This window comes from Camelus bactrianus, chromosome 13 (assembly GCF_048773025.1).
Source record: "Camelus bactrianus isolate YW-2024 breed Bactrian camel chromosome 13, ASM4877302v1, whole genome shotgun sequence".
In the NCBI taxonomy this organism is placed as follows: Eukaryota; Metazoa; Chordata; class Mammalia; order Artiodactyla; family Camelidae; genus Camelus; species Camelus bactrianus.
In genome coordinates, this window is record NC_133551.1 from 8,184,125 (window position 1) to 8,204,728 (window position 20,604).

A 20,604-nucleotide genomic window follows, 5' to 3' on the forward strand; every position below is an offset into this window, starting at 1 on the left:
TTTCCTCGCTGGGGTGTGGCAGCAGCCGCTAATGACTTGGTTTCAGCATTCTTTGCTTACTGACATGGTTGCAGTATTTTCATTCACATTGTAGTATTTTCATTCACGGAATGATTATGGATAATCTGCAAACTTGGAAAGCAGCCGAGATGGAATTACTGCAGGTACCTTCTACTTTAATAAGCCGTGTGCAAACATAAACATGGAGGAAGCATACGTTTGGATTTGGTGGTGTAGGGAAGGGTTTCTGCACATTACAGGAGAACGCAATGCAGAATTCCTTAAGTCCACCTTTCTTTTCTGTAGTGGTTTCTGAGAACAGTTTATGGTAATTAACCAACATTGACAAACGGTGGCACACATTGCATTTAAGAGCTGGCCGACTGCACACTTAGGTATTGGACATGTGGAATTCATAGGCAAGTGATCAGGTGGCTGGGAGAGAGTTGGAGACAAGGCCTGGGCCCAGAATCCGGTTTAAATCGCCATTTCCTCACCATAGGGCCTTGGACTAGAATGTAACCTCTCTTAACCTGTTGGTGAATCTGTGAAATGGGCATGATATTATTCGTTTCTTCCTGGGATTGTTGTAAGTTCTGAAGAGTATTGTAGCACACATGAAGCACTTAACACACTGGCATTTATCAGTGTTCACTGTGTGCGGCCGCCCCACTTCGCGTGTGTCAGAGCCGTAAAGGCAGCATTTGTCTGTTGAGGACGCACTGGTAGCCCCTTGGCTAGGTTATGAATTTGGTGATTTCCTTTAATCCTTGTAACTCTGTGTGCCATGGGCATTTATTTTCATGGACAGATGAGGAATCTCAGGGTAAAGAAGACTGTAATTTGCCCAAAGTCAGATCATAATTTTGGGTGCAGTGGCCTCGGTTCAGCATGTGCCCCAGGGCCTTCTGCCCTCTCCGTTCAGCAATAGAGCCAGATGTGGGGTCAGCTGTTTCCCAGCCCAGAATATCTGGCAGGCCGCAAGACACACTGGCCCTGCGCTGCTTGAGCAAAAACTCCGGGGGGAGGCAGTTATAAAAGGGATAAACATAAAAACAGATGACAGCAAACTGTGATCAGCACTGAGAAGGAAAGGAACACACCTCGCAGTGCAGAGCTGCGAGCTTTCCCATCAGTGCTGCTCTGGGGGCGTTCATATCGGCTAAACAAACTCTGCTGCTGCACCAAGGCAGGAAGGCAGGGAGCGTGTGGCCAGGTAGACAGGGCCTTGCTATCATACTCATTACCCATTAAGCTGCAGCTGTCACGGGCAATTACCTAGTAAACAGTTGTCGGCAATAATCATCACGCACTTTTCTTGGTAGTTTTATTGGCCCCACCTTTGAGATGAGGTCATTGAAGCTGGGGAGTTTGCTGCATGCCCGTGATCACCTTGGAAATACCCCCACTGGTCTATCAACCTAGACTGGTGTGGCTGTCATGTCCCAGCCCTGTGAATGGCATCGTGTTGCTTCTCCCAAGTGGCCCAAATGACTGACATTGATATTCTTAATTCGTAGGAAATGGTATGTGACAATAGGTGAAAAAGGTAGTAAGAAATTGTTTGGAAAACTAGAACAAAATCCAATTCTTCCCCAGCTGGGGAAGCGCACCCAGTGTCACCCACCCTACTCACTGCCTGTCACCTCCTCCTTGCTGACTCCACGTTCAGAAGCCACTCTGAGCCTTTGAAGAACATTTTGCCTCATGACACTGTTGAATAGGACCTGCGAACCCTCTGTCCCTGGTTAACCCTCTCTTCAAAGCCATTTAAATTTTTTGCAGGCTCCTCAGCTCAGATGTAAGAAAAGACTCTTTAAACTTCTTGATGCAGCTCCTTAATGAAGATCTTGTGAAGGAAACCTACTCAAAACCTGGGAGGTATGCACACAGTGACTGCAAACTCAGCACTTTGTGATGTTCAGTATCAGATTCGTGGGTGACTCAGGAAAGGCTTTTATAAGGTAACAAGGGGAAAGTGAATGGACGCAGGATGTGTGAGACTGAAACATCTCGGTCCCAGCCAGCAAGGCACCTGCGTTCAGGATGGTGGGTGGGGAGTGCAGAGTTGTCACAAAGAAAGAAGTGGTGGGATGGGAGGGAGGACAGTTAGGTACTTTACTGGGGAGGGAAACAGTGGGTTGAACATTTCCTGGTTGAACAAGAGGACTGTGACATGATGTGCTTGTATTTTGGAGAGAAGGGTTTTGTGGGGACAGGCCTAGGGAGAACGCTGTCAGGCTGGGGAGTCAGCACAACAGGGAAACACACAGAACTGGGCAGACCCCAGGGCCCCTGCTGGGGAAGAGGCTGCCCGCCAATTCGAGCCCTGGGGGCTGCTTCTGTCCCTTAGCTGAGGCCTCAGAGCTCCCTTCACAACCCAGTCCTGTTGATACAAGAAAAAAAAAAAACGTGACGCATGAGAAGGGCTGTGTCTCAGGGTTTGGATGAGCCCCTGGGATGTGCCCCACCAGATTTTGTTCCTTGGCTTCATGCAGTAATGAATTCAAGAGCAAGCCAGTGTTGAGTAAAGGTATATTTATTCAGAGAGATACATTGAAAGGCAAGAGAAACTTCACGAGTTGTGGGGGTTTGATGCTCAGATTAAAAGTAGGTACACACTCCACATAGTGTGGGCCTTCTCTGAAGAGGGAGAGAGAGTGGTGACCCCGAGGTGGTGTTTTGTTGCCCTTTTTTCTTGGGCTTGGTGGTTTCATATGCTAATAAGTAGAAGGATCAGCCTTAGGGCAAGGGGCTTGTATTCCCAGAGAGTTGACCATTTCCCACCCTTTGACCTTTTGTGGCTAGCCTTGGGACTGCCATGGTGCCTGGGGCATGTTATTCACCATGTTACTATTACAGTGGGTGCATAATGAAGCTCAAGATCTGCTAGAAGTTAAATCTCTTCATCCTGTGCCTCAAGGCCTATTGGGGGTTGAATCCTTCACCATTATGATGTTAATTGTTGTGGCCTTCCTTGAATGGATGTGCTCTGCCCCCTTCCATCCTATCTCACTGTGATGACACAGAGAGAACAAAGGCCGGGCCCTGCCTGTGCTCCTGCATTTAACAGCGGGAGGTGAGGTGTGGGCTTATGATGACTCTGAGTGGTGAGAAGGATGTTTCAGATTTTCCCACGTGAGACATGGGGACCTGCCAGCACCCACTGCAGAACTATCTCACGGGCATCGTCGCTTGTGTTGTTTTGGAAACAACAGGCCAGCCAAGAAACAAGCACCACACAGAGGGTTGGAGTACTGAGATTTATTACCCCGGCGGGCTCAGAGGGGCTTCTGTTCCGAAGCTCTGAGCACCTCCAAGACCTGCACGTGAGGTTTTATAGGTTTAATTACAAGTATGGGGCTATTAGCCAATAAGGCTCCAACAACAAAAAGCAAGGAATCAGTACACTGAAGCTTATCAATTTGGAACAGATCACATTACTGACAATTGTTGACATCGGATTTACGAGTTAGCCCAGCAAAACTTACATCAGTAAACGGACACTTATCACACTTAGATTTGTGACTTAGCTTGTTAGCCCAGCTGGGCTTTTCCTTCACAGTGTCACTCATCTTTTCTGTTTTTTTTTTTTTTTTTAAGTATTTAATCCAAATTTAATATCAGGGTTATTTGGGAAAGAAATTTGTCTTTTTCTTTTCTTTGGGGCTCTTTGGGGGTGTAGGTAATTAGGTGTATTTATCTGTTAGTGGAGGCCCTGGTCTTGAATTTCTAGTCGGCCTTTAACACTTGCCCTGACTTCATGGAATCCATTTTTATGACTTTACCTCCCCCTGGTTTCATTTAAGTATTGAATCTCCATTTTCTCTTCACTCTCAGTTTTGCCTTTTTGTTGTTATGGTTGTTAAGCTGTGTTTGAAAAAATTGTTTAATTTCTCTTTTAGCAGGAGGCTAAAAGTAAATAAATATGTAAACAAACAGCACACTTAAATGCTTTTATACATTCTAAGCTGTTTAGTAGTTACTTAAAAACTGAATTGAATATTAAAGTGATAACATTTTTAAATTATTTTTTAATTTTTTACAAAGATATAGCTGATTTAAAATATGATATATTTCAGGTGTACAATAGATGCTCCATTTATAGTTACTGTAAAACATTGGCTGTATTCCCTGCGTTGTAAGATACATCCCTGTAGCGTGTTTACATTATATGTTGCAGTTTGTATAAGAAAGTTGGGTAACGCAGAGTCTGGGATGTGGCTGTGTCTGACCCAGGTTCACGCTCACACTGCCTGTTAGAGCTCAGGCCCTCACTCCTGTATGCAGGAGAGCGAGTGGAGGTAGCTCTCATCAGCGCTGGTACCAACCTCTGAGTGGCAGTGAAAGCAGTGACTGTGTGTGGACGTGCAGTGTTGTTTCAAGAGCTTTACATGCATTTTTGCATTTAATAATTAAAGCCCTCCTGTGAGGAAGCGTTTTATGATTTTAATGAATAAAACTTTTTTTTGATATTGATAGACTTCAAACCTCCGGAAAATTTACAGGAATAGTACAATAAACACTCAGATACAGTTCACCTTAAAGGGCACTATTTGGCCTTTTGTGTCTGGCTTATTTTAGCATAAAGTTTGAAGGTTCATCCATGTTGTAGCCTGAATCAGTACTTTATTCTTTTAGTTTGATAATATCCTTTTTCTTTTTTTTCGTTTTTGGTCTATTTAAAAACATTTTCATTGAAGTCTAGTCAGTTTATAATGTGTCAGTTTCTTTTGTACAGCACAACACTTCAGTTAAAGAAGAACATACCTGTATTCATTTTCATATTCTTTTTAAACATAAGTTACTATAAGATAATAAATATATTCTCCTGTCCTATACAGTATAAACTTGCTGTTTATTCTATACATACTCTGTATCTGCAAATCTTGAACTCCCAATATATTCCTTCCCACACCCTCTCCTCTCTGGTAACCATAGTTTGGTTTCTATGTCTCTGTGTCTGTTTCTGTTCTGTAGATAAGTTTATCTTTTTGTTTCTTTGCTTTATTTTTTGTTTTTTGTTTTTTGTTTGTTTGTTTGTTTTAGATTCCACATGTGAGCGATCTCATATGGTATTTTTCTTTCTCTTTCGGGCTTACTTCACTTAGAATGACATTCTCCAGGTCCATTCATGTTGCTGCAAATGGCATTATTTTATTATTTTTTTATGGGTGAATAGTAATCTATTGTACAAATACACTACAAACTCTTTATCCAGTCATCTGTCAGTGGACATTTAGGTTGTTTCCATGTCTTGCTATTGTAAATAGTGCTGCTCTGAAAGTTGGGGTGTAGGTGTCTTTTTGAATTACGGATCCTTCTGGATATACGCCCAGGAGTGAGATTGCTGGGTCATATGAGAGGTCAATTTTTAGTCTTTTGAGGAACCTCTATACTGTTTTCCACAATGGCTCCACCAAACTTCATTCCCACCACAGTGTAGGAGGGTTCCCAATTCCCCGCAGCCTCTCCAGCATTTACTGTCTGTGAACTTCTGAATGATGGCTATTCTGACTAGTGAGAGTTGATACTTGATTGCAGTTTTGATTTGCATTTCTCTGATAATGATATTGAGCATTTTTTCATGTGCCTCTTGGTCAATTGTATGTCTTCATTGGAGAAATGTTTCTTTAGGACTTCTGACCATTTTTGGATTGAATTGTTTGTTTTTCTTTCTTATGAAGTGTAAAAGCTGTTTACATATTCTGGGAATTAAGCCCTTGTCAGTCTCATTTATTGCAACTATTTTCTCCCATTCCATAGATTGTCTTTTTGTTTTGCTTATTGTTTCCTTTTCTGTGCTAAAGCTTGCAAGTTTAATTAAATCCCACTTGTATATTTTTGCTTGTATTTCTATTGCTTGAGTAGACTGCTCTAGGAAAACATTGTTGAGATGTATGTCAGATGTTTTGCCTATGTTTTCTTCTAAGAGGTTCATAGTGTCTTGACTACATGTTTAAGTCTTTAAGCCATTTTAAATTTATTTTTGTGTATGCTGTGAGGGAGTAGACTAACTTCATTGATTTACATGCAGCTGTCCAGTTTTCCCTACACCATTTTCTGAAGAGGCTGTCTTTACTCAATTGTATGTTCTCACCTCCTTTGTCAAAGATTCAATGACCAAAAGTTTGTGGGACTATTCTTGGTAATTTTGTTTATCCGTTCATTGATGGATGGATATTGTTTGTAACCTTTGGCTACTCTGAATGATACTGCCATGAATATTGATGTGCAAGTTTTGTGAGAATATATTTTCATTCTGTTGGCTGTACAGTTGGCCCGCCATATCTGTAGTTTCCACTTCATGGATCCAGATGGCTGATTGTAAAGGGACTCGAACATCCTTGGATTATGGTATCCAGGGTGGGGGTTTCCTGAAACGAAATCCCGAGGATACTGAGGGATGACTCTATATGTAGGAGTGGAATTGCTGTGCCATATAATTCTAACCTTTTGAGGAAACACCAGGCTTTTCCAAAGAAGCTGTACCATTGCCCCTTCCAACGGCTGCGTATTGAGGGTTCCCATTTCTCTGCCTCCTGACCAACACTTGTTATTCTCCATGTTTTGATTATAACCATCCTAGTGAGTGTAAAATCAGATCTCATTTTGATGTTGATTTCGCTAGTGATGCTGAGCATCTTTTCATATGCTTATTGGCCAATTGTGTATCTATTTAAACACTTGGCATATTTAAAAATTGGGTCGATTTTCTTTGTATTGGTCAGTTGTAAGCATTTGTTTTATATCGTGGATACTAGTCTCTTATTAGATATATGCTTTGCAAAATTTTTCTCCTATTCTGCAGATTGTTGTTTCACTTTACTTTTTTTAAGCATTAAAACAATTTCTTTCTAGGGGAGGTAATTAGATTTATTCATTTTATTTTTCTTGCTAAGGACGCACTCTATCACTTGAGCTACCCCCTTCCCCTTTCATTTCACTTTCTTGATGATGTCCTTTGTAACAAATGGTTTTAATTTTGATGAAGTCCATCTTATCTTTCTTGTTTTTCACTTGTGCTCTTGGTATTGTATCTAGGAAGCCATAGCCTATCCTAGGACCACAAAGATTTAAACTATGTCTTCTTTTAGAAAATTTATACATTTAGTTTTTACGTTTCTGTCTGTGATCCATTTTGAATTAATATTTTATTTGTTATATAAAATACGGGGGTCCAGATTCCAGAATCATTCTTTTGCCTTCAGATACCCAGGTGTCTCTGCACCATTTGTTGAATAGACTATTCTTTCAATGGAGTGTTGTTGGCACATTTCTGGAAAAATGACTGTAAATGTAAGTTTCCCCCCTGGATTTTTTATTGTGTCTCATAGATTTTTGCATTCAAACTTATGCCAGTACCATAATGACTTTAGTACTATAGATTTGTAGTAACCTTTGAGTGAGTCCTCCAACTTTGCTCTTCTTTTTCAAGATTGTTTTGGCTGTCCTGGGCCCCTTGCACTTCCATATGAATTTTGGCATCAGTTTTTCAATTTTTGCAAAGAAGTCAGCTGGAATTTTGATAGGGACTCCATTTAATTTGTAGATCACTTTCGGGAGTCTTAACATTTTTAACAATATTGTCTACCATTCCATGAACATGGGATGCCTTCCATATATGTAGATCTTTTAATTATTTTTTTGGTGATACTTCAAAATGTTCAATGTGAAAATCTTGTAAAATTTTCTTAAATGTATCTCTCATTTCATTTTTTATGCTGTTGTAATTTGAAAGGCTGAGCTTCCTAAGGGTGGGACTATATATCAATTTATTTATTTCTAGGATTCCTACACAGCAAATAACCTAGATTTATATTTGCTACATAAATCTATCCACAATTCTTCCCACCCCCGTGTCATAAGAAACCAAGACCCAGGTTAAGCTACCTGAACTCCTATGTGGAAGTGAGAAGTGAGACCCTTGGGTGGGGCTTTGTGCAGATTATAATGAAAGCTTCTTCATTATGGCTTCATCTTAATTTCTTTTAAACAATCCTCTCAGTGTATATAGTCAGATACATTAAGAACATGACCTTTTGATGTGCAGAGGAGCTAAGACAATAATTTTCAAATAATTTCTAGTGAGAGTGTTGTACTTGAAACCTAATTTGAATCAATCTTTGAAGATTTATGTTTCAGGAGCTTTGACTATATAATACCTGTCTTTATTCAATAACTACAACTAAATGCTCAAACAACATGTAAGAGTTTGAGCAAACTGCCCCTGCCCCGTAGTGCTGGTTGGCTGCAGCTGTAACTGGAGTCAAGGCTTACCTATCCCAGTACGCTTGGGCGGATCTGCTCAAAGGGGTTCGTCCAATAGTTTGTCAGTAGTCTTTTGGACAAAGCCATAAAACATTGATTTAAGGTTGCTGGAATGGAATCTATTTTATTAATATTAAGTAAGCACATATTGAGTGCTTACTGTATGTTGGGAATTGTCCCTCAGCTTCATATCAATATTATTTCGCTTAAAACCTCCCATATTTCCTTGTTATTCATACATTGCAGATAAGGAGACTGAGGATTAGGTCTTCTCTCTTTTGGGGGGAGCTCATTATCAATGATGGGAAGTTGTAAGGAAAAAGATATTGATTCACCCTGAGAAAATATTTTTCTGAGAGTCAGCAATGAATAGGGTGACCACTGAAGAGGGTGATCATTGTTCGATTGAGACGATCCCCGGGTTGTAGGGAGTCAGCATCCCTGTCCTGGACACGGCACGTGTAGCGCTGCGTGGTGGGTGAGGTGGCGCGGCCGCGCAGGGAACGCGGATGCCGGGCTGTTGGGCTTTGCTCAGGCCCGGTGGGGCTTTCTCCTAAGGGAAGTGGAACGTCATTGTCAGATTTTAAGTAGGGGAGAAGGGTGCTCTCGTAGATCACTTTTGTCTTGTAGAATGCTTAGAAACATTTAGAAGGCTCGGCAGGAGGTGATGTGATAAGTCAGAGTAGGGTGTTTTTGAGGTGTAGCAGTGTTCAATTTTCAAGTGATTTTCAGTACCATGTTTGTGTCTCAGTAGCCGTGTCACTTTGGATGACACACTCAAGGAAGTGAAACAATTTATCTTATTAATTGAAACAGTGATATACCGACTTCCCAGGACTGCTGTGGAGATCCAGTGAGATAACGTGTTCATAGTGTGCAGTGTGGTCCCCAGCACAGAGTCAGTGCTGAGGGAGTGCCAGTGAGAACCTGGTAGGTGAGGTGTGGGTGGTGTGACTCGTTGACTGAGGAAATTGGGCCCTGAAGGAGGGGTCCAGTCACATCTGTGAGTGATGGGACTGAGCTGGGAGAGGCAGACAGACCTTGACCCCGACAAGGGGCCCTGGGCAGGACGGCCATGGGAAGAGCACCATGAAGTCAGCTCTTTGCAGGTGGAGTTGGAGGTGCCCTTGAAACATCTAAGTGCAGTGCCACAATCACAGAGGAGGTCTAGGCCCGGGCTGTGCATTTTCCTATAATCTCAATCCCTGAGGACGCCGAGGTATTGATCATTGAACGTGAAGACATACTTAAAGGACAAGTGAATAGTAGTATCATCTCTGTCATCAAAGCTCACGTCTCTTTATTCATCACTCACTTTGCTAATTGGGTACTTACAGAGCTCACTTCACCGTCCTCACCTGGGCTCAGGCTCCACAGAAAAGATCTTATGAGTCTCCCTCTCTTCCAGAAGAAAACACATTTAGCTGGTAGACTTCTCTACTTCTCCAGACTTAGAATTTTAGTTTGTTGATTTAATTCTGCTTTCTGTTGGCCGTCTCCTGACAGGAGAGACATTTTACCTCATAGTCAGTTTTCAATTAGTTGTTACTGAGAATTGCTGATCTGATCCATAGTGTATGTTTTCTATTAACTTTGTAGAGTACTTATCATTTTTCTGTCTTTGCCCTTTAATTTTGTTTCCTCTTCAATGTTCTATCCTATTTGGGGCCTTATTTTATTTTTTAATTAAAAAATGTCTGTTAGCAGTTAAGAAAACAAAAGCAAAGAAAAAATGCACATGATAGCTAAATTTAGAAAATATCTATTGTGTTTTCTGCCTTGGCAATGGAGGGTTCTAGAAAGTCTTGAAAACCTTCATTACATAAGTTCCTTAAAATGCTGATTAAGAAATTATACCTTCCTTCCTCATCTTTCAAGCTGCACAGCTAATTGTGAAGTAAGTGAGGGGAAATCCTCAGAAGACATGTCAAACCAGAAAGCAGGGATTCTGGGGATACGCGAGCTTTAGAAGCCCTGGGGGGCCAGTTGGCTCCTGAACTGAGTTTCAGTTGCCTTGACTGGAGGTCAGGAGATGAGCCCAAGGCCTCTCACACTGGGAGTTGGATGGCTGTTCTTATGTAAGGCAAGCACATCCTGAGAATCCTGCTTTATAAAAGGGTGAATTAGAATGAAAAGTAAAAAAGCATTCCTCAAGGCAAGGAAGTAAGGAAAGTTAAATTTTTTGGAAGCGGGGAAAAATAACATATCCAATGTAAGTATTTAGTTTAAATCTGTTCTGGCATGAGAGTGACAACAAGCTCCTGGCAGAAAATCACAGCTCCTCCCGGAAAGAGAAGTTGTGTTTTGAATGAATCAGTGGACAGCCATTCCGAAAAATGTCTCCAGAGTCTACTGGATCAAGATACTGAACCCAAACTCCTCCCTTCCATGGTCTCATTTAAATAACCAGAAAGGTTTTAAAGGAAAGAAGCCATAATCATAGTTCTACTTATTGACATTAACATATGCTAGGAATTCAGAGGTGACTATGGAGTTGTCACCTCTTTTATGGACCTTACTTTCTATTTGACATAGTTAGGGAACTTGGTGGAGGGTGGTTTTAGTCTGTTGCATTTAGCCAGGAGAGGAGATTAAGAAAGCAGTGAAGGGCGGGTGACATTTTTAGCTGAGGACAGTCCTGTTCAGTTGGTTTGTAATTGCAGGCTCGTTGAGTTGTCACTGGAGGGAATTGATCTTATGGAGTTTGGACTTAACTCAGGCCTCTTCAGAATGGACAAGTGAACCTGGAGAAAGACAGTCAAATCTGTGCAGACATTAAAGTCCACGTGAACGTGCTGTATCCCTGAGCCAAAGATAGGACAAGTAGGCAGCACTTCTTGAGGACAGAGGAGTGGTTTTTAAGGTTCTCCAAGAATGAAGCCCAGGGAACCGGGATGGCCAGTTGTCAAACTGTGACGTTGCTCTTTGGACGGTGTACCCACCGAGGTTATTGGCCGTTTATAGGTTTCCATTTCTCTTTAATGCATGACAGGTGATGAGGACGTGGGCATACACTTTTGACATCTTGTCAAAGTGACTGGGTACCTGCCTAGAAGGGCGGGCACAGCTACGGCTGCGCCATACATCTTGCCGCACATCCTGTTCCCTGGCTCCGTGATCACGGCAGAGTGGTTCCTTGATGACCTGTCCGTCTCCTCTGTGACATAGTAACCCAACAAAATACCGGAGAGTATTAGCTTGGCTTTGTTCTTTTCCATCCTTCCCTTCAAATGATGATGACTGATAATGGACCCAGTTACGTTTGCATATGATTTACACGTAGTGCTGTCAGTACAAACCTTGTAATCCCCACTGTGTGATCTAGAGAAGAAAGTTACATTCTTTCCAAATTGTTTTGATGCACTTATGTGGGAAATGATGTACGTTTGAATATGTATTTCCTCTCTGAATCATCATGGCTACAGATGAATATTTGTAGACATGGAATGAGTTTACTGTATTTGAACTGTATGGTCCCCTAAACTCTCCCCAGCTTTTTAAAGTCATCCCTGGAGTGCTACCTCCAGAGTGTCCCAAAGCATCCACCACTGCCTGTTCTTCGGACACTGTGAGTTTCCAAGTTGGAGAAGGCTGCTGGCTGTTGAGGCATTCTCTGGCACATCTCTGGCTGGCTGATGTGAGCTTAGCACACAAGACTTGGCAGACAGTATCTAACCATGGTCACGTCCATTTCTGGAACACTCATGGAGGATTTTACAACTATGCTAGTGGCATACGTTATTTCTTCTAGTTTTCAAAACAATCATAATTAGATTTTATCACCTGTATTAATAAGGAAACTGTCAAAGCGAGTGATGTGCAGACTTTGGACTGGAACACGGGTCTTTCTGATCCCTATCTCTGTTCCCTCCCCAGCCTATCCTTCCAAATGTCCAGGAGACTCTTCCTCAGTCTTGAGTTTCCCGCTGATGTTACCACTGTCTTTGTTTCTGGAGAGGAAAACAAGTCTAAACTTACTTTCCAGTTGGAAATGGAATGGAGAGTTAACGTTGGAAGCCGGGAGAGTCTGTCCTGTGATGAAGCGGTCTCCGAGCCACTTCCATGGGGACGTCACGTCACTGTCTGGGCCCCTTGCACAGCCTGTGCACAGGTGATAAGCCAGATGTGCCGAGCAGTCCTACCGGACAGGGAAGTGCGTTGGAAATGAGTTTGGGTATTTGGTTTCATTACATATGTTCCTGAGGGCCTTGGCCTGGCACTTCAAATGGGACCACTCCCTGTCCCACAGACTCATGCTCTGGGCCCGTGCAGACCTAACGTGGCCTCAGCCTGGGCTCAGGGCCCGTGGTGATGAGGAGCATTTTAGTCCAGGGTCTGCCGGAGGCTCTGACACTTCTGGGCCATGGGAATTTGTCCAGGATGATAATAAATCCTCCCCGAGATTCAGATTTCCTTGCCTGTGAGCCGGGGTAGTAATAGTTTCTGAAATGATTGTAATGATTCAGTAACGGGCACAGCGTGTGCTGGCAGGTAGCTGGTGTTTAAGGAGCAGAAGTCGCAGTCACTCTGTCAGCCTCTCACTGTGTGCTCTGTGCTTTGAGAGGTTGTGTGTTTGGTGAAAGTCCCGCCCAAACCCTAGGGTGTAGATGAACTGTTGTTCCTTTACTTTCCCGTCCTTTTCCTATTTCCCTTCTCTGTGTCCCATGTTTAGGTAGCAGATTCCTCTGTTTCAGGGAATACGGACCTTTCTAGTAAAAGGAGAGGCGGAACGCGGAAAGGTGGGGCCCAGAGTGGGTCTGGAGCATCTGCACAGCGCTGCTTCCCTGCATTTCTGCATCCGGTCCCATCAGTGCATGAAGTCAGCCTTCCTCTTCCTTCCTGTATCGTTGGGTCTCTGTTTTAAGGGAAAATTTTTTACGGGTCTTTTTTCCATTACATTTTTCGTTCAGATGCTTGTTGCTTTTTTCCCTGTGCTTCAGCATTCCTAGGAGAGAATTCAGCAGTGCAGCATCCTCTCCGAGCTCTATGAGTTGATCGGCTTCCACCGCAAGTCCGCCTTCTTCAAGTGGGTGGCCCCCGTGCAGCGCGTGGCCCCTGGCATTACGGAGCCTGGCGCGAAGGCCTGCTACCGACTCCTTCTGCAGACGCTTCCTGGCTACAGTCTGTCGCTGGATCTGCAGGACTTCAGCAAAGGTGTTGGAACTAAAACATTGCTTCAGTCCCATTAACCATGCCAGGTTTGGGCCCTGCTGTCCTGTCTCATCAGGGTGAATTCTGATTCGTTTAGAATAGGGCTCAGCTGACTTTTTCTGTCAAGGGCTTGGGAGTAAGTATTTCAGGGTCTGCAAACCTCCTGATCTCTGGTGCAGCTGCTCAGCTCTGCTGTTCAGACGCCAGAGCATCCGGACATTCCACACACCCACAGAGCTTTATTAACAGCGGTGTCTGGGGCTGGATTCAGTGTATGAACTGCAGTTTGTCCCCACAGCCTCCTCATTATTGACGCCTTCAACAGAGCATGCATTTGCGACACTGGGTGAACCTGCACTGACACGTCATCATCACCCAGAGCCCAGACTTGACACTAGGATTTACACTTGGTGGTGTGCACTCTGTGGGTTTGGACAGATGTGCAATGACATGTATCCACCGTCACAGCATCATACAGAGTAGTCTGTCTTAGTGACCTTAAAATGCTCCGTGCTGCACCTCATTCATTGCTCCTTCCCCTCTAGCCTCTGACAGCCACTGATCTTTTAGTCTCTGTGGTTTTCCCTTTCCCAGAACACCATACAGTTGGAATCAGACAGTTGCGGAACCTTCCCAGATTGGCTTCTTTCACTTAGTAATATGCATTTAAGGTTCCTCCATGTCTTTCCATGCCTTGATAACTCATTTCATTTTAGCACCAAATAATAGTCCATTTTCTGGCTGGACCACAGTTAATCCATTCACCTACTGAAGAACATCTTAGTTGCTTCTGAGTTCTGGTGATTATGAATAAAGCTGCTATTAACATCTGTATGCAGTTTTGTGTGTGGACATAAGTTTCCATTTCGTCGAGTAAACACCAAGGAGCACAGTTGCCGGATCATGTGTTAGGAGTACGTTTAGTTTTGTAAAAAATTGCCAGACCGTCTTCCAAAGTATCTGGGCCATTTTACATTCCCACCAGCAATGCATGAGAATTCCTTATGCTCCACATCCTCACCAGCATTCGGTGCTGTCAGCGTTCTGCGTTTTGGCAGTTCTGACAGGTGTGCAGTGGTACCTCGCTGTTTCAGTCTGCATCCCCTTGATGACAGATGCTGTGGAGCAGCTTTCCATAGATTTCTTTGGCATCTAGATTTTTTCTTTGATGAGGTCTGTGTCAGGAATTTTGCTCATTTTTTAATCAGGTTGTTCATTCTTCTTGTTGAGTTTAAAGAGATTTTGGTATATTCTGGATATCAGCCCCTTATCAATGTGTCCCTGCCCTTCACCTGCAGCACCGGAGTTGTCCTTTGGGTCTCAGTGGAGTGTCAGCTCTTCAAAGAGGTTCCCTGTCTTCCCTCAGCCTAAATACTGTCCTTGTATTTTTCACTTTCATTGACTCATTTTGTTCTTTTTAAATAGCATTTCCCATAATTTGTAAGTATATTAAAAAAAAAAAGGGCAATGATTGAACACCACCTCCCCCACCAGGCTGTGTGCCCTGTGAGAGCAGAGGCCCTGTCCCCACTCACCATTTCCCATGACAGCACATGGCACATGTCCATGTAAAAGTGTGTAACGTGGGGCCAAACCTGATGAGCAGCTATGATGACATGTGTTGGCTACCATTTATTGAGTAGACTTTGTTTCTGATGTAAATTATTAAATCACATGAATTAAACTTGTTTGTTTTGAAAAATAAAACAACAAAGCACACCTCCATTTGATTGGTACTTTCTACTTAGCTTTCTGACACAGGAGGGGATGTTCACAATCATTTTCTGGAGGAGGTTGGGGAGGTAAAGTAAGAGAGTGAGATCAAATAAAGTAAAAATGATAACTATCAGTTGGCTTTATTTTCACTAAGACATAAAAGTTACTTTAAACCCTATCTCAGCTGTTGTTCTGTTGTTTTAAACATTTCTCATAGAATTAAATGGAAGCCCACTAAACCCTGAAAGGGAAATTGTGTGCTCAGGTCCTGAAAATTGTTTATGTCTATTTCTTGAAATGCACATTTTCCCTGCTGGTTACAGAAATTCGAGGCGGGAACATAGCCGTGCGCTGCGTGTCTGCCGGCTTCACGGGCTGCTCACTGTCATTTTCATTTTCTTGTGTTGCAGTTTATGAAGGTTTTCCCATGAGATATATTGCTCAGCCTTTTCCTGAATGAAGGATTGAATTTTCCACAGGAAATCTTATGAAAGAGAGTGACAAGGCACATGGGTTTCCCAAAAAGGAATACTTGATGTAATAAACTCTCACTATGATGAACCTTTTTTAATACAAGCCAGTTGAAAATTTTATCACTAGGTCATAGGCCACAAATCTGTCTTAAGAATAAAAAGATTCAAATTTTATAGAAGAAGCAGTTTGAATCAAGTAGAAATTGATTTGTACACTAGTTGGTGTTAGAAATTATACTCAGTCTTATCATAATTGCCTGTGGTAGGAACTGGATTATTATTTATTTATTAAAAAAAAATCCACTAGGTGCTATTTGCCCCATTCTTGATGCAGCAGTGCTGAGGTTAGTTAAGTTGGGCCATTTAGGATTGTTAGCTAGGTTTTCTGGACATTGATTTCAGCCTCTTTATCTTTTTTACAATCTCTTCTTTTGTATCGGCCTTTGGTCTTTTGACAACGTGGAAATACTGCACGGATCTGCCTTTCCCTTTTTTCCTGTCTTTGTGGGAAAAGATTTCTGAAAGACAAACTACTAGGATATTAAGGATTTTGTGTGGGGTAAGTTTGTTCAGTTCTAAGGATTTCAATTAATACGTATTAATACTTGCTATTCAGCTAAAGACAGAAAAATTATAAACTAACTTAAGTATACATGAGTAAGTATAGTACAATAAGCCAATCACCCAGATTAAGGAATTCACAAACTTTTCCATATTTCCTTTATTCAGACCTTTGTTCTTTTATTTGTCCTTTGTTGAAGTATTTGACAGCAAATCCAAGAAGACATGTCATTTTACCCTATGTGCTCAAGTAGGCATGTCTGAAAAATGAGGGCCTTTTTTTGATCAGGTTTTTCCATTTGACCCATGTGCTCATTAAGTACCAGCTTTATCATGCATCTCACTAGGCATTAGGGATCCTTGGGGCAATGAGACAGTCCTGGCTCCCAAGGAAGTAAGGGCTGATGGAAGAAACCAACACAGGAGCTTGGGTGCCTCACTTAAGGTCCCTACTGGATGACACCAATTGGACAAAATTTGTGCACAATACAGTAGGATTCACAGAAGGGACTGGTCAGACTTGTAGGGCAGGCCGTGAGAGAGGCGGTCAGCAGGGCTACAAGAGGAGGACTCATTTGATCAGAATCTGAAATCCTTTCTGCCAACCTTTCTACCAAGCCCCCAAGGCCATCACAAACAACCCTGTGCTGTAACTGTTTTTGATTCCAGTTACCACATCTCCTTCAGGAAGGATTTTAAGGTGGAAAATATTTAAAATCCGTAATTGTTGCCAGAAGGGACATAGAACAAGGAACATGTAAACAACACAAATGTCCATCAGCACATGACTGGATAAAGACGAGGTGATACATATATACAATGCAATACTACTCAGCCATAAAAGATGCCATTTGCAGCAATATGGATGGACCTGAAGACTGTCATTCTAAGTGAAGTGGGGTGGAAAGAGAAAGAAAAATGCCATATGACTTCATTTATGGGGAATCTAAAATTAATAGCAATAATAATAAGACCACAAATGAACTAAATATTGTTTTGATTTCTTGAATATATGCAAGCACATCTGACTGTCCTTTGTGATTGGATTACCATATTCTGTTTATTCTTTTGTAGATGTCCTTATTCCTCTGGTAACTAATTTTAAAAATCTAAAGCTCTAATCTGTTCTTATGAAACAATAATTAGTACATATATGTAAACTAAAAACTGCAGTATGCTCTATACATGTATTTACATGCAATATGTGTATGTGAAGTTGAACTGTAAAAATTCTACCTGATAAAACTGAAAAAGGAAAAAAATAAAAATTTTTTTAAAAAAAACACCCCTCTTTAGATATTAAAACGTTCATTTCTGAGATTCTGTGAAAGACAGCATGGAAGTAGGTTTTTAAGATTTTCTCCTTGTTCCTCGGTGAGCAGCCTGGGCTGCACAGCTTGGCCGCCACAGGCGCCCAGGACTTGCCGGCTTGCTCCTCAATTGTTGGGAGGAAGATTAGCTGCTTCAGGAATATTTATGCTCTTAGAAGTTGCTGAAAACCCCACAGAGCTTCTGTTTACATGGAGTGTATCTGTCAATATACCCCATTATAGAAATTAGAACAGAAAATTTAAACCCAAGAACTGACAAGCACACGCTGCCCCAGCACGTGTTCAAAGTAGTGCTGCCACGGTGGCGTGTGTTGGTTCTAGAAAAAATGCACCATACAGTCAAGAATGAGGGTGAACCCACAGATCTCTTCTCAGCAATGCTATGAAGAGGTGGGACCCAAAGCCCCTAAAACAGTGCTGAAGTCCCCAGAAGTCCCAGAACACACAGAGCCATGGGACCAAGAATCCAGTGTCTCATGGATCATCAGCTGTGGAGACCGCGTCCTGGGTCAGGAGGAGCAGAATTAGGGATAGAAGGCACACAGTCCTATTGACAGCAAAGCTTTAAAGGTTTTGAATTGACTGAAAGTTTGGCAAAGATTTGAATTTAGACTACTACATTTCCTCTCCTGGAGACGTTAGAAGGAAAACACTGATTAATAGAGGATGATTGTAATGGATTAATTATGATACTGATGACATGGGCTGCGAACACTAACCCTGCACTCAGTGTAGACTAAGCCTTTTATGTACAAAATTCATTAGGTCTCCACACCCCTGCAACGTGGCATTAAGCACTCATACAACCATGAAACCAGTGACTATAAAACAGTCACAAGCCTTCCTCTCCAGCAAGAGGTAGCAAAACCAGTAAGGGTTTTCAATGACAAAAGCCAAAATCATATATTTTTGGGAAAGAAAGCAAATGAAACACTGAAGAACAATAAACCAAAAGAGCAGATGGAATGGAAAATTTTATTGAAGAAAGCAATGATTGATTCAATTAAAACAGCTAATGTCCCTGGTATAATTGAACCATCAATCCAAATTTTTGGAAAAGTGGGTTGTGAAATTACTGTTTCATTTAATATTGGAATTCCTATTTGGACCAATTTGATATGCACCACTGGTGTGAGGTCAGATATTTAGGTAAATAACAATATTCCTATTTTTTAAGTTAACAGGAAACATAACACAGGACTCCAGATTTAGGGAGAGAATGCAAAAAACTACTATCATACTCCATCCAGTAAGGACAAGTGTCCCTGCGTCACCAAAGCAATGAGAATTTGCAGAAAGAAAACACAGTTCCAATTTTGACAAATACGAGACCGTGAGCCATGAGTTACGAGAACAAGCAACTGTTTAAATGCCATGGGCAAATTTTTTTTATCATCTTGAAAACATCACTGATGTTCTAGGTAAGAAAAATAATTGTTTTACTAGCAAATCCAACTGACACGGGAGTTTTCCCAAGTGAGAAGGTGATTCCAAAAAGTGCAGTAAAATGAGTAAAGATGATCTGCGCAGTGACGGAGATGGTCTTAGACTAACCAGCACCACGATTCCCGGTTTTACACTTGCTCTCTTCTCATCACCTCTGACACAAGAACTCATCAAATGATTGTTTTTTCTTTAGGGAAAAAAAGATAAATAAAATCTAAATACAAGATGTGGTATGTAAAGCGGTAATGAAGTTTTCTAACCTTATAATGCAGCCAGTGTAATGTAGCACTTATTCGGGCACTAGAATTTTTTAATTAATTTCTTTTATACCCTATTTCTATCCTAAAGGAGACACTTAAATTTTTCTACTTTATTCAATGTATCTTGTGAGGGTTGTGATATACACTGGTATGGCAGTTTTAAGAGATTCAAAATCGCCTCTTTGGTTGTGGTCAGGAAAGACAAGGCTCCCTCACAGCTGAGACGGAGAAGGAATCCACGGAGTCAGCCTCCGGGCAGCTTCCGAACCGCATTTGCTTTCACTTGGCACAGGACACCATCAGCAAGTGTAACTCTGACAAGGAGATTTCCCCAGGGACTTGGGAGGTGCTCTAACATTCTGAAGCCACTTGTTTCCCAGTTAGGTAAGGGTTGGAAAAATAGTTTATTAGAAGTGACTCCCTTTGTATGTGCCTTTTGTCCTGAGTGGTCACTAATTAGCATAGAATATAAAATACCCCATAATATAAGAATTTAGGCAAAACATATTTCCATCTACCTGTCTATTTGTTTATCATATTTATAGTTACTTTACATTTTCTATGACGTTCACTTCCGGGCACCAGAAAAGAAAGGTTAAAAAATATTTATTGTCAATAGGGGGGACTGGGTCTAAGGGTTAAAAACCACTCCTGCTAACAATAAAAACCATATAATAATTTTAATCTCAGTTGCATCAGACCTTCCAGAATTACTCCTTCAATTTCACTGTTAAAACAGTAATGGAATCTCTGTTCTTCCAAGACTTGGGCCTGATCGCCACCCATCCAGACATCTGTCTGTGGGTCCCTACTTGTCCTCGAGGCCCCCGAACACACCTTATGGGGTGAACTTTCTTCAGTGTCCCTACTGTAGGGGAAACCAGGAAGTCCCAGGCACTATCCAGGATTCACACCTACCTGCAAAAATCAAAGTCATGTGACTGAAACGGGACAACCCAGGTGGAGTTATAGGACTGAAAGCTCACCAAAAAACAGGTTTGGGGGCCTAACCCAAGCCCTCCAGCTCCTAAAATGAAGAAGGACAGGGAGTCCCAATTAGCCACGAGACTGGGGGGCTTCATTACTCCATGAATAAATGATTTGTTCCAGTGCCACCTTTAGACAGGGAACCCCAGAACCCAAACTTGGAAGCACCCCATCCCCTCCCCTCTGAACAAATATTCTCTCAAGACACGTAGTGAGAGATGGGAGCCCCGATGAGCTCTGGAATAAGATGCAATCTGAAAGACTGCTGGTAACAAATGGTGTGGAGCTCGGGCAGCCCCCAGGGCCACCAGCCCTTCTGGTACCCACACTTCCATCCACAACAGTTTCTTCAGGACCCTTATGCACACATAACCATCAAACAAAAATGATTGCTTAGACATATTTTAA

The 20,604-nt window shown here is 42.1% G+C and overlaps 1 protein-coding gene across 5 annotated transcripts in view; it reads left to right on the forward strand.

The window, feature by feature from the left end:
- LOC141579551 (uncharacterized) overlaps positions 1 to 13,436 on the forward strand; it is a 139,538-nt gene extending 126,102 nt beyond the window's left edge. The window contains exons 20-21 of one of the 5 annotated variants that reach the window (XM_074376034.1): positions 1,786 to 1,881; positions 13,212 to 13,436. The gene's annotated coding sequence lies outside the window, so the exon portion shown is untranslated. Of the gene's footprint in view, positions 1 to 1,785; positions 1,882 to 12,147; positions 12,306 to 13,211 lie in introns of those variants that run through there. The other 4 variants (XM_074376028.1, XM_074376035.1, XM_074376027.1 and 1 more) reach the window with 4 other exon arrangements.
- The last annotated feature ends 7,168 nt before the right edge of the window (positions 13,437 to 20,604 follow it).